The sequence below is a fragment of the Tachyglossus aculeatus genome, chromosome 11 (assembly GCF_015852505.1).
Source record: "Tachyglossus aculeatus isolate mTacAcu1 chromosome 11, mTacAcu1.pri, whole genome shotgun sequence".
NCBI lineage: Eukaryota > Metazoa > Chordata > Mammalia > Monotremata > Tachyglossidae > Tachyglossus > Tachyglossus aculeatus.
This window is the reverse complement of record NC_052076.1, coordinates 63,643,437-63,656,772: the sequence shown is the minus strand read 5'-3', so window position 1 is coordinate 63,656,772 and position 13,336 is coordinate 63,643,437.

The window sequence follows — 13,336 nt, the reverse complement described above, 5'->3', positions numbered from 1 at the left end:
GCAATTGTTACTTTTCCTTGGGCTGTCCTCGAGACTTTTCATTTCAAAGCTTTCAGAAATCTCCCCTTCCTTTAAGGGCTAGATCACACCTACCTCTCCACATTTATTCCACGAACGCAAAGGCGTTTCTCGGAATTGTTTTTCTGCTTTCATTATGGTTGTACGTATTTATTACTCTATTTATTTTACTTGTACACATCCATCCTATTTATTTTATTTTGTTGGTACGGTTGGTTCTGTTCTCTGCCTCCCCCTTTTAGACTGTGAGCCCACTGGTGGGTAGGGACTGTCTCTATGTGTTGCCAATTTGTACTTCCCAAGCGCTTCGTACAGTGCTCTGCACATAGTAAGCGCTCAATAAATATGATTGATGATGATGATTAGTTTCTAAATCCATTGGAAAAGGTGAACTCCACGTCTAGAGAGAGAATTGAACAAAGGGCAGACTTTGCCGGGTGAACCCTGGCTGTTGAACCGGGCTGATAGGACGGTTTTTATAGGTGCGGCCTCCACACTCCAATAGATCGATCCGTCGATCAATCATATTTTTTCAGCGCTTACTGTCCGCGGAACTCTGTACTGAGCGCTCCGGCCACGAGCAGCGTGGCCCAGTGGGAAAGATCCCGGGCTTTGGAGTCAGAGGTATGACCTTGGGCAAGTCACTTAACTTCTCTGGGCCTCAGTTGCCTCATCCATAAAATGGGGATTGACTGTGAGCCCCATGTGGGACAACCTGATTACCTTGTATCTCCCCCAGCGCTTAGAACAGTGCTTGGCACGTAGTAAGTGCTTAACAAATACCATCATTATTATTAGAGAAGTAGCGTGGCTCAGTGGAAAGAACGTGGGCTTGGGAGACAGAGGTCATGGGTTCTAATCCCGCCACCTGTCAGCTGTGTGACTTTGGGCAAGTCACTTAACTTCTCTGGGCCTGTTACCTCATCTGGAAAATGGGAATTAAGACTGTGAGCCCCATGTGGGACAACCTGATTACCTTGTATCTCCCCCAGCCCTTAGAACAGTGCTTGGCACATAGTAAGCGCTTAACAAATACCAAAATTATTATTATTATTATAGAGGTCGTGGGTTCAAATCCCGGCTCCGCCACCTCGTTCACCCGTTCACTCAATCGTACTTACTGAGCGCTCGCTGTGTGCAGAGCACTGTACGAAGCGCTCGGGAAGTACAAGTTGGCGACGGGTAGAGCCGGTCCCTACCCAGCAACGGGCCCGCAGTCACTGGTCAGCTGTGTGACTCTGGGCCGGTCGCTTCCCTTCTCTGGGCCTCGGTGACCTCAGCTGGAAAATGGGGATGAAGGCGGTGAGCCCCCCCGTGGGACGACCTTGAGACTGTTAGAGCGGTGCTTTGCACGTAGTAAGCGCTTAATAAATGCCATCATCATTATTATTATGAGAATGTATCAGTCAGTCGGTCGTATTTGTTGAGCGCCTACTGTGCACAGACCAGTGTACTAAGCACTGGCTTTAAAGCACTCAATCATCTCGCCCCCCTCCTACCTCACCTCCCTGATTTACTACACAACCCAGCTTGCGTATTTTGTATTAATTCTATTAGTATTGTATTAATATTAATTCTAATTCCAGCCTCCCCTCAGTCTCATCCATCTCTCCGCCACCCCCTCGCCCAAGTCCCGTCTCTGGCGGACGATCACTCTCCCCACCTTCAAAACCTTATTAAACGCACGTCTCCTCCGGGAGGCCTTCCCTGACTAAACCCCCATCTCCTCTTCCCTCCCTCCCTTCTGCGTCACCCTTGCAGGTAGATCATCATCATCAATCGTATTTATTGAGCGCTTACTATGTGCAGAGCACTGTACTAAGCGCTTGGGAAGTACAAATTGGCAACATTAGGTAGATCTGCGGCCCGCCCTCGGCCCCACGGCACTTATCTCTAATTTATTTATATTATATTATACCCGTCTCCCACCCAGACTGTAAGCCCTTTGTGGGTGGGGAACGTATGTCCTAACTCCGTCGTATTGGACTCTCCCAAATGTTTAGTTCAGGGCTCTGTACACGGTAAGTGCTCATTAAATACAATCGACTGATTGATCATACTAACCATAAACCCGGTGGGAATTAACGAATTGGGAGGTAGCTAGTTTGAGACACCTCCATGACTGCCTGGCATTTTTAATATAATCAATCAATCAATCAATCGCATTTATTGAGCGCTTACTGCGTGCAGAGCACTGTACGAAGCGCTTGGGAAGTGCAAGTTGAAATTCCTGTAGTACTGTCACGTACACCCATAACGGATGCTTTACAGTCTCAGTACTCGTTGTTATTTTACCTTCTTAAATACGGTCAAGTTGCAAAAACATGAAGAAGCGCAAAGCGGAAGAGACTGGGAAATAGGGTAATTATGTATATATCTGTTTTTATTTATTTACTTATTTACTTATTTATTTATTTACTTATTTATTTATTTACTTATTTACTTATTTATTCATTCATTCATTTATTCATTCATCTATTTATCCATTCATTCATTCATTCATTTATTCATTCATCTATTTATCCATTCATTCATTCATTCATTTATTCATTCATCTATTTATCCATTCATCTATTTATCCATTTATCTATCCATTTATTTATTTATTTATTTATTTATTTATTTATTTGTATTGATGTTTTTTTGTCTCCCCCTCTGGCCTGTGAGCTCGTTATGGGCAGGAATGTCTGTTTACTGTCATATCGTGCTCTCCCAAGCGCTCAGTACAGCGCTTTGCACACAGTGAGCACTCAATAGATATGACTGAATAAACGAAGTTCCAAACCCTAATAATTGCGGTATTGGGTAAACGTATTTGGTAAATAAACACCGCACTTGTCAAGTGCTGTATTAAGCACTGGGGTCTTGTCTTATGCTCTCGAATCGGACTCCGTGGACCCATCTCTCCCGGAACGACCCCACCTCCATCTGCCATCGTTCTGGTTCTTTTAGACCGTGAGCCCACTGTTGGGTAGGGACCGTCTCTATATGTTGCCAACTTGTACTTCCCAAGCGCTTAGTACAGTGCTCTGCACATAGTAAGCGCTCAATAAATACGATTGATGATGATATCGTGCTCTCCCAAGCGCTCAGTACAGCGCTTTGCACACAGTGAGCACTCAATAGATATGACTGAATAAACGAAGTTCCAAACCCTAATAATTGCGGTATTGGGTAAACATATTTGGTAAATAAACACCGCACTTGTTAAGTGCTGTATTAAGCACTGGGGTCTTGTCTTATGCTCTCGAATCGGACTCCGTGGACCCATCTCTCCCGGAACGACCCCACCTCCATCTGCCATCGTTCTGGTTCTTTTGGACCGTGAGCCCACTGTTGGGTAGGGACCGTCGCTATATGTTGCCAACTTGTACTTCCCAAGCGCTTAGTACAGTGCTCTGCACATAGTAAGCGCTCAATAAATACGATTGATGATGATGATGATGATGATATCGTGCTCTCCCAAGCGCTCAGTACAGCGCTTTGCACACAGTGAGCACTCAATAGATATGACTGAATAAACGAAGTTCCAAACCCTAATAATTGCGGTATTGGGTAAACGTATTTGGTAAATAAACACCGCACTTGTCAAGTGCTGTATTAAGCACTGGGGTCTTGTCTTATGCTCTCGAATCGGACTCCGTGGACCCATCTCTCCCAGAACGACCCCACCTCCATCTGCCATCGTTCTGGTTCTTTTAGACCGTGAGCCCACTGTTGGGTAGGGACCGTCTCTATATGTTGCCAACTTGTACTTCCCAAGCGCTTAGTACAGTGCTCTGCACATAGTAAGCGCTCAATAAATACGATTGATGATGATATCGTGCTCTCCCAAGCGCTCAGTACAGCGCTTTGCACACAGTGAGCACTCAATAGATATGACTGAATAAACGAAGTTCCAAACCCTAATAATTGCGGTATTGGGTAAACATATTTGGTAAATAAACACCGCACTTGTTAAGTGCTGTATTAAGCACTGGGGTCTTGTCTTATGCTCTCGAATCGGACTCCGTGGACCCATCTCTCCCGGAACGACCCCACCTCCATCTGCCATCGTTCTGGTTCTTTTGGACCGTGAGCCCACTGTTGGGTAGGGACCGTCGCTATATGTTGCCAACTTGTACTTCCCAAGCGCTTAGTACAGTGCTCTGCACATAGTAAGCGCTCAATAAATACGATTGATGATGATATCGTGCTCTCCCAAGCGCTCAGTACAGCGCTTTGCACACAGTAAGCACTCAATAGATATGACTGAATAAACGAAGTTCCAAACCCTAATAATTGCGGTATTGGGTAAACATATTTGGTAAATAAACACCGCACTTGTTAAGTGCTGTATTAAGCACTGGGGTCTTGTCTTGTCTTACGCTCTCGAATCGGACTCCGTGGACCCATCTCTCCCAGAACGACCCCACCTCCATCCGCCATCGTTCTGGTTCTTTTAGACCGTGAGCCCACTGTTGGGTAGAGACCGTCACTATATGTTGCCAACTTGTACTTCCCAAGCGCTTAGTACGGTGCTCTGCACACTGAAAGTGCTCAATAAATATGATTGATTGATTGGTAGTGGATCCAGAGGGTTTTCTTGGTCAAAATCCAGAAGCGGTTTACCATGGCCGCCTTCCATGCGGCCAAACTTGAGTTTCCACCCTCGACTCTCTCCCGTGCTGTTGCTGCCCAGCGCGGGTGAGTTCTGACTTTGACTGGAAGAGGACTGGAAACTCTCCAGGTGCTATCCTCAACGGGGTGAGTATAAAATAATCAGGTTGGACCCAATCCATGTCCCACCTGGGGCTCGCAGTCATCATCATCATCATCATCAATCGTATTTATTGAGCGCTTACTGTGTGCAGAGCACCGTAGTAAGCGCTTGGGAAGTCCAAGTTGGCAACCTATAGAGACGGTCCCTACCCACCAGTGGGCTCACAGTCTAGAAGGGGGAGGCGGAGAACAAAACCGAACATATTAACAAAATAAAATAGAATAGATATGTACAAGTAAAATAAATAGAGTAATAAATACGTACAAGCATATATACAGGTGCTGTGGGGAAGGGAAGGAGGTAAAGCGGGTGGGATGGAGGGGGGAGAGGAAGGAAGGGGCTCAGTCTGGGAAGGCTTCCTGGAGGAGGTGAGCTCCTATGAAGTAATGCGGGACGTCCTGAGAAGGGTGTGTCCGTGGAGCATCCACGGGTCCGAAAAACTTTACGGCATATGGAGGATATGAGGCACAGAGGAGCCAAGTGACTTGCCCAAGCCGAAGACAAGCGACGGAGCCACGATTAGAACCCAGGACCTTCTGACTTCCCAGGCTCGCCGGGCTGCTTCTCGTTCCAAGTGTTGCTCCGAGCCTCGGGGTGGATGCAAGTTGATCCGGCCTCACACGGGGCTCGCGGTCTGAGCAGGAAGCAGGATAGATAGTGAGCCCCCGTTTTGAGAGGAGGGAACTGAGGCAGAGAGAAATGACATGACGGGCCCAAGGTCACATGGCTCCCCCTTCTAGACTGTGAGCCCGCTGTTGGGTAGGGACTGTCTCTATGGGTTGCCGACTTGTACTTCCCAAGCGCTTAGTACAGTGCTCTGCACACAGTAAGCGCTCAATAAATATGATTGATTGATTGATTGATTGATTGATGGCAGGTTTGTGGCGGTACAGGGATTAGAGCTCCCAGGCCCACCGCTAGACCACACTGCTTCTTGGTTCACATTACCCTTAATGATGGCATTTATTAAGTGCTTACTACGTGCAAGGCATCATCATCATCAATCGTATTTATTGAGCGCTTACTATGTGCAGAGCACTGTACTAAGCGCTTGGGAAGTACAAATTGGCAACATATAGAGACAGTCCCTACCCAACAGTGGGCTCACAGTCTAAAAGTCACCGTTCTAAGCACTGGGGAGGTTACAAGGTGATCGGGTTGTCCCACATGGGGCTCGCAGTCTTAACCCCCATTTTACGGATGAGGTAGCTGAGGCACAGTGACTTGCCCAAGTCACACAGCTGACAATTGGCGGAGCCTGGATTTGAACCCATGACCTCTGACTCCAAAGCCCGGGCTCTTTCCACTGAGCCACGCTGCTTCCCATATACGCGCAACCGTTTCTTCCTACAGTGGATCTACTTGGACCGATTTGCGCGTCACGTTATTTTGTGGGAAAACTCCCAATTCTTCCGTAGTGTTACGTCTACGTTGAGGAACCAAAACACATGTTGTAAGGACACTGAGAAAATGGTCTTATCGGTTCCGGCTAAGTGGCGTTATTATTGTTTTTGATAGACAACTGGGGCTCGTGCAGATGATATTTTAAAAAGGGCAAAACCAAACGAAAACAGGAAGACCTCAACCCACCCACTAGGTTTGCCGTGACTTTTAATCATTTTGGTAGGTGTGATCAAGTCCCTCCCCAAAATACTACTACTACTACTACTACTAATAATAATAATAATAGTAATAACAACAATAATAATAGTATTTATTAAGCGCTTACTATGTGCCATGCACTGTTCTAAGCACTGGGGTAGACACAAGGTAATCAGGTTGTCCCACGGGGGGGCTCATAGTATTAATCCCCATTTTCCAGATGAGGGAACTGAGGCCCAGAGAAGTTAAGTGACTTGCCCAAAGTCACACAGCTGACAAGTGGCAGAGCCCGGATTAGAACCCATGACCTCTGACTCCCAAGTCCGGGCATCGCTCCCACCCCCTCCCTCTGCCCTACCTCCTTCCCCTCTCCATATCACATGTACATATTTATTACTCTATTTTATTAACGATGTGTATATAGCTATAATTCTATTTATCTGTTCTGATGGTATTGACACCCGTCTACTTGATTTGTTTCCCCTTCTACACTGTGAACCTGCTGTTGGGTAGGGACTGTCTCTAGATGTTGCCGATTTGTAATAATAATAATAATAATGACATTTATTAAGCACTTACTACATGTAAAGCACTGTTCTAAGCTCTGGGAAGGTTACAAGGAGGTCAGGTTGTCCCATGGGAGGCTCACAATCTTAATCCCCATTTTACAGATGAGGTAACTGAGGCCCAGAGAAGGGAAGTGACTTGCCCAAAGTCACACAGCAGACAAGTGGCAGAGCCGGGATTAGAACCCATGACCTCTGACTCCCAAGCCCGGGCATCAGTCCCACCCCCTCCCTCTGCCCTACCTCCTTCCCCTCTCCATATCACGTGTGTATATTTGTACATATTTATTACTCTATTGATTTTATTAACAATGTGTATATAGCTATAATTCTATTTATCTATTCTGATGGTATTGACACCCATCTACTTGTTTTATTTCCCCTTCTACACTGTGAGCCTGCTGTTGGGTAGGGACTGTCTCTAGATGTTGCCGATTTGTAATAATAATAATAATAATAATAATAATAATAATAATAATGGCATTTATTAAGCGCTTACTATGTGCAAAGCACTGTTCTAATAATAATAATAATGGCATTTATTAAGTGCTTACTATGTTCAAAGCACTGTTCTAAGCGCTGGGGAGGTTACAAGGTGGTCAGGTTGTCCCATGGGAGGCTCACAGTCTTAATCCCCATTTTCCAGATGAGGTAACTGAGGCCCAGAGAAGTGAAGTGACTTGCCCAAAGTCACACAGCTGACAATTGACAGAGTTGGGATTCGAACCCATGAACTCTGACTCCAAAGCCCGTGCTCTTTCCACTGGGCCACGCTGCTTCGCTTAGTACAGTGCTCTGCACACAGTAAGCGCTCAATAAATACGATTGAATGAATGAATGAATGAAAGTCTTCACAGCAAAAGTCAAAACAACCAGATGAACTTAGTCCAATGCTTTGCATGCAAATAAGCACTCGGTAAATATCACTGATTGATTGATTGCTTATAAAAATGTGCCGATTCTCATTAAATTATTTATGTATTTATTTTACTTGTACATATTTATTCTATTTATTTTATTTGGTTAATATGTTTGGTTTTGTTGTCCGTCTCCCCCTTCTAGACTGTGAGCCCGCTGTTGTGTAGGGACCGTCTCTAGATGTTGCCAACTTGGACTTCCCAAGCGCTTAGTACAGTGCTCTGCACACAGTAAGCGCTCAATAAATACGATTGAATGAATGAATGAATGAATGAAAGTCTTCACAGCAAAAGTCAAAACAACCAGATGAACTTAGTCCAATGCTCTGCATGCAAATAAGCACTCGGTAAATATCATTGATTGATTGATTGCTTATAAAAATGTGCTGATCCTCATTAAATTTTTTATGTGTTTATTTTACTTGTACATATCTATTCTATTTATTTTATTTTGTTAATATGCTTGGTTTTGTTCTCTGTCTCCCCCTTCTAGACTGTGAGCCCACTGTTGGGTAGGGACTGTCTCTATATGTTGCCAACTTGGACTTCCCAAGCGCTTAGTACAGTGCTCTGCACACAGTAAGCGCTCAATAAATACGATTGAATGAATGAATGAAAGTCTTCACAGCAAAAGTCAAAACAACCAGATGAACTTAGTCCAATGCTCTGCATGCAAATAAGCACTCGGTAAATATCATTGATTGATTGATTGATTGCTTATAAAAATGTGCTGATCCTCATTAAATTATTTATGTATTTATTTTACTTGTACATATCTATTCTATTTCTTTTATTTTGTTAATATGTTTGGTTTTGTTGTCTGTCTCCCCCTTCTAGACTGTGAGCCCGCCATTGGGTAGGGACCGTCTCTAGATGTTGCCAACTTGGACTTCCCAAGCGCTTAGTACAGTGCTCTGCACACAGTAAGCGCTCAATAAATCCAACTTGTACTTCCCAAGCACTTAGTGCAGTGCTCTGCACACAGTAAGCGCTCAATAAATACGATTGACTGATTGATTGATTAATAAATACGATTGATTGATTAAATAGAATCCAATAAATGAAGGATAATTTTATCACCTATATAGATAGCTCCCTCTGGTGGCTTTTTTAAAGCACTAGAACACCGAATTTTTACTGAATATTCTTATTTTAGAAGGTTACATGCCCAGGCAGAGTCAAGAAGCGGTAATAAAAATAAAAACTGCTCCACCAGGAGCAAATACAGAATATGAGATGTTAAAGGATTTGCATCATCATCACCATCATCATCAATCGTATTTATTGAGCGCTTACTATGTGCAGGGCACTGTACTAAGCGCTTGGGAAGTACAAATTGGCAACATTTGCACGTATGCTTTACCTAGCAACAATCCAGAGCCTCTTTGGTATTTATCTATTTTGATGGCATTGACACCTGTCTACTTGTTTTGTTTTGTTTTCTGTCTTTCCCTTCTAGTCCGTGAGCCCGTTGTGCGGTGGGGACCGTCTCTATCTGTTGCCTAACTGCACTTTCCAAGCGCTTAGTACAACGCTCTGCACACAGTAAGTGCTCAATAAATACGACAGTGAATATTTTTATGTGTAAGTGGTCACTGGGCAATTGACCGTCTCTATATGTTGCCAACTTGTACTTCCCAAGCGCTGAGTACAGTGCTCTGCACACAGTAAGTGCTCAATAAATGAATGAATTGACTGGAAATCAAATACAGATCAATCAATCCATCGCATTTATTGGATGTTTACTGTGCACAGGGCACTGTACTGAGTGTTTGAGAGAGTATAATATAACAATAATCAGATACATTCCCTGCCCACAATGATCTTGCAGTCTAGAGGACTGGGTTACAGCGCTGCATTTTCCTGAAAGGATGGCAGGCCCTCTTGAAATGTGGCACCCATCTCCACGAAATTGGACATACACTGGGGAAGCAGCGGGGCTCAGTGGAAAGAGCTTGGAGTCAGAGGTCAGGGGTTCAAATCCCGGCTCCGCCAACTGTCAGCTGTGTGACTTTGGGCAACTCACTTCACTTCAAGGCCCTGCTGAGAGCTCACCTCCTCCAGGAGGCCTTCCCAGACTGAGCCCCTTCCTTCCTCTCCCCCTCGTCCCCCTCTCCATCCCCCCATCTTACCTCCTTCCCTTCCCCACAGCACCTGTATATATGTATATATGGTTGTACATATTTATTACTCTATTTATTTTTATTTATTTATTTATTTTACTTGTACATTTCTATCCTATTTATTTTATTTTGTTGGTATGTTTGGTTCTGTTCTCTGTCTCCCCCTTTTAGACTGTGAGCCCACTGTTGGGTAGGGACTGTCTCTATGTGTTGCCAATTTGTACTTCCCAAGCGCTTAGTACAGTGCTCTGCACATAGTAAGCGCTCAATAAATACGATTGATTGATTGATTGATTCTCTGTGCCTCAGTGACTTCATCTGTAAAATGGGGATTAAGACTGAGAGCCCCCCGTGGGACAACCTGATCATCTTGTAACCTCCCCAGCGCTTAGAAAAGTGCTTTGCACGTAGTAAGTGCTTAATAAATGCCATCATTATTATTCCCTGTGCCTCAGTTACCTCATCTGTAAAATGGGGATTAAGACTGAGAGCCCCCCATGGGACAACCTGATCACCTTGTAACCTCCCCAGCACTTAGAACAGTGTTTTGCACGTAGTAAGCGCTTAATAAATGCCATCATTATTATTCTCTGTGCCTCAGTTACCTCATCTGTAAAATGGGGATTAAGACTGAGAGCCCCCCGTGGGACAACCTGATCACCTTGTAACCTCCCCAGCGCTTAGAACAGTGCTTTGCATGTAATAAGTGCTTAATAAATGTCATCATTATTATACACGTTTCCCGGTTGTATCTTTGCTTGCGCTTAGAACAGTGCTGTGCACATAGTAAGCGCTTAACAAATGCCATCTTTATTATTATTATTATTATAGCACTGAGAACAGTGCTGTGCACATAGTAAGCACTTAATAAATGTCATCATTATTATACACGTTTCCCGGTTGTATCTTTGCGAGCGCTTAGAACAGTGCCGCGCACATAGTAAGCGCTTAACAAATGCCATCTTTATTATTATTATTATTCTTATAGCGCTGAGAACAGTGCTGTGCACATAGTAAGCACTTAATAAATGTCATCATTACTATACACGTTTCCCGGTTGTATCTTTGCGAGCGCTTAGAACAGTGCTGCGCCCATAGTAAGCGCTTACCAAATTCCATCTTTATTATTATTATTATTATAGCGCTGAGAACAGTGCTGTGCACATAGTAAGCGCTTAACAAATGCCATCATTATTATACACGTTTCCCGGTTGTATCTTTGCGAGCGCTTAGAACAGTGCTGCGTACATAGTAAGCGCTTAACAAATGCCATCTTTATTATTATTATTATTATAGCGCTGAGAACAGTGCTGTGCACATAGTAAGCACTTAACAAATGCCATCATTATTATACACATTTCCCGGTTGTATCTTTGCGAGCGCTTAGAACAGTGCTGCGCACATAGTAAGCGCTTAACAAATGCCATCTTTATTATTATTATTATTATAGCGCTGAGAACAGTGCTGTGCACATAATAAGCACTTAATAAATGTCATCATTATTATACACATTTCCCGGTTGTATCTTTGCGAGCACTTAGAACAGTGCTGCGCACATAGTAAGCGCTTAACAAATGCCATCTTTATTATTATTATTATTATTGTAGTGCTGAGAACAGTGCTGTGCACATAGTAAGCACTTAATAAATGTCATCATTACTATACACGTTTCCCGGTTGTATCTTTGCGAGCACTTAGAACAGTGCTGCGCACATAGTAAGCGCTTAACAAATGCCATCTTTATTATTATTATTATTATTGTAGCGCTGAGAACAGTGCTGTGCACATAGTAAGCACTTAACAAATGTCATCATTATTATACACGTTTCCCGGTTGTATCTTTGCTTGCGCTTAGAACAGTGCTGTGCACATAGTAAGCGCTTAACAAATGCAATCTTTATTATTATTATAGCGCTGAGAACAGTGCTGTGCACATAGTAAGCACTTAACAAATGTCATCATTATTATACACGTTTCCCGGTTGTATCTTTGCTTGCGCTTAGAACAGTGCTGTGCACATAGTAAGCGCTTAACAAATGCAATCTTTATTATTATTATAGCGCTGAGAACAGTGCTGTGCACATAGTAAGCACTTAACAAATGTCATCATTATTATACACGTTTCCCGGTTGTATCTTTGCTAGCGCTTAGAACAGTGCTGTGCACATGGTAAGCGCTTAACAAATACCATCTTTATTATTATTATTATTATAGCGCTGAGAACAGTGCTGTGCACATAGTAAGCACTTAACAAATGTCATCATTATTATACACGTTTCCCGGTTGTATCTTTGCTAGCGCTTAGAACAGTGCTGCGCACATAGTAAGCGCTTAACAAATACCATCTTTATTATTATTATTATTATAGCGCTGAGAACAGTGCTGTGCACATAGTAAGCACTTAACAAATGCCATCGTTATTATACACGTTTCCCGGTTGTATCTTTGCGAGCGCTTAGAACAGTGCTGCGCACATAGTAAGCGCTTAACAAATGCCATCTTTATTATTATTATTATTATAGCGCTGAGAACAGTGCTGTGCACATAGTAAGCACTTAACAAATGCCATCTTTATTATTATTTATTACGCCGCCTCCTAGTTTTTGCATGGCACAGTTGTGGTGTCTTATCGATACTAGCGTAACGTCAATCAATCAAAGGCATTTATGGAACCCTTATTGTGTGCCGAGCACTGTACCAAGGGCTTGGGAAAGTACAAAAAACAGCTGATACATGTGATCCTTGCCCACAAAGAGCTTACAGTCTACAGGGTGAGGCAGGCATTAAAGTAAATTACCGAAAGGGGAAATAGTAAAGTACAAGGATGTGGATAAAAGTGCTGTGGAGCTGGTGCTGAAGGAATCTGATTGAAGGAACGAACGGGTATATAAACTGGGTATTTATAAACTGGGTATTTAGACTGTGAGCCCACTATTGGGTAGGGACTGTCTCTATATCTTGCCAACTTGTATTTCCCAAGCGCTTAGTACAGTGCTCTACACACAGTAAGCTGAGTGCTTAATACGACTGATAATGATAATGATAATGATAATAAATACGATTGATGATGATGATAAACAAGTGCGTTGTCAGCACGGGCGGGAAGGGTTTGATGTTCTTTTTCCTCAGGTGACCTGTAGAAAACAAAATGGACCAGCCACATGCTAGATCTTGAAGGAGAAACTCCTACAGTTTGTGTTTTACCTAGCTATGGGGTCGAATTTCCCCTTCCGGGTCCTGGGAGAATTTAATTCTGAAAGGGTTTAGCCAAAGAATGGATGTCTTGAGAACCCATAATGAGCTCTAGCCCCTTGTATCCCTATTCCGCTAAATTATTCATCTTCCTTT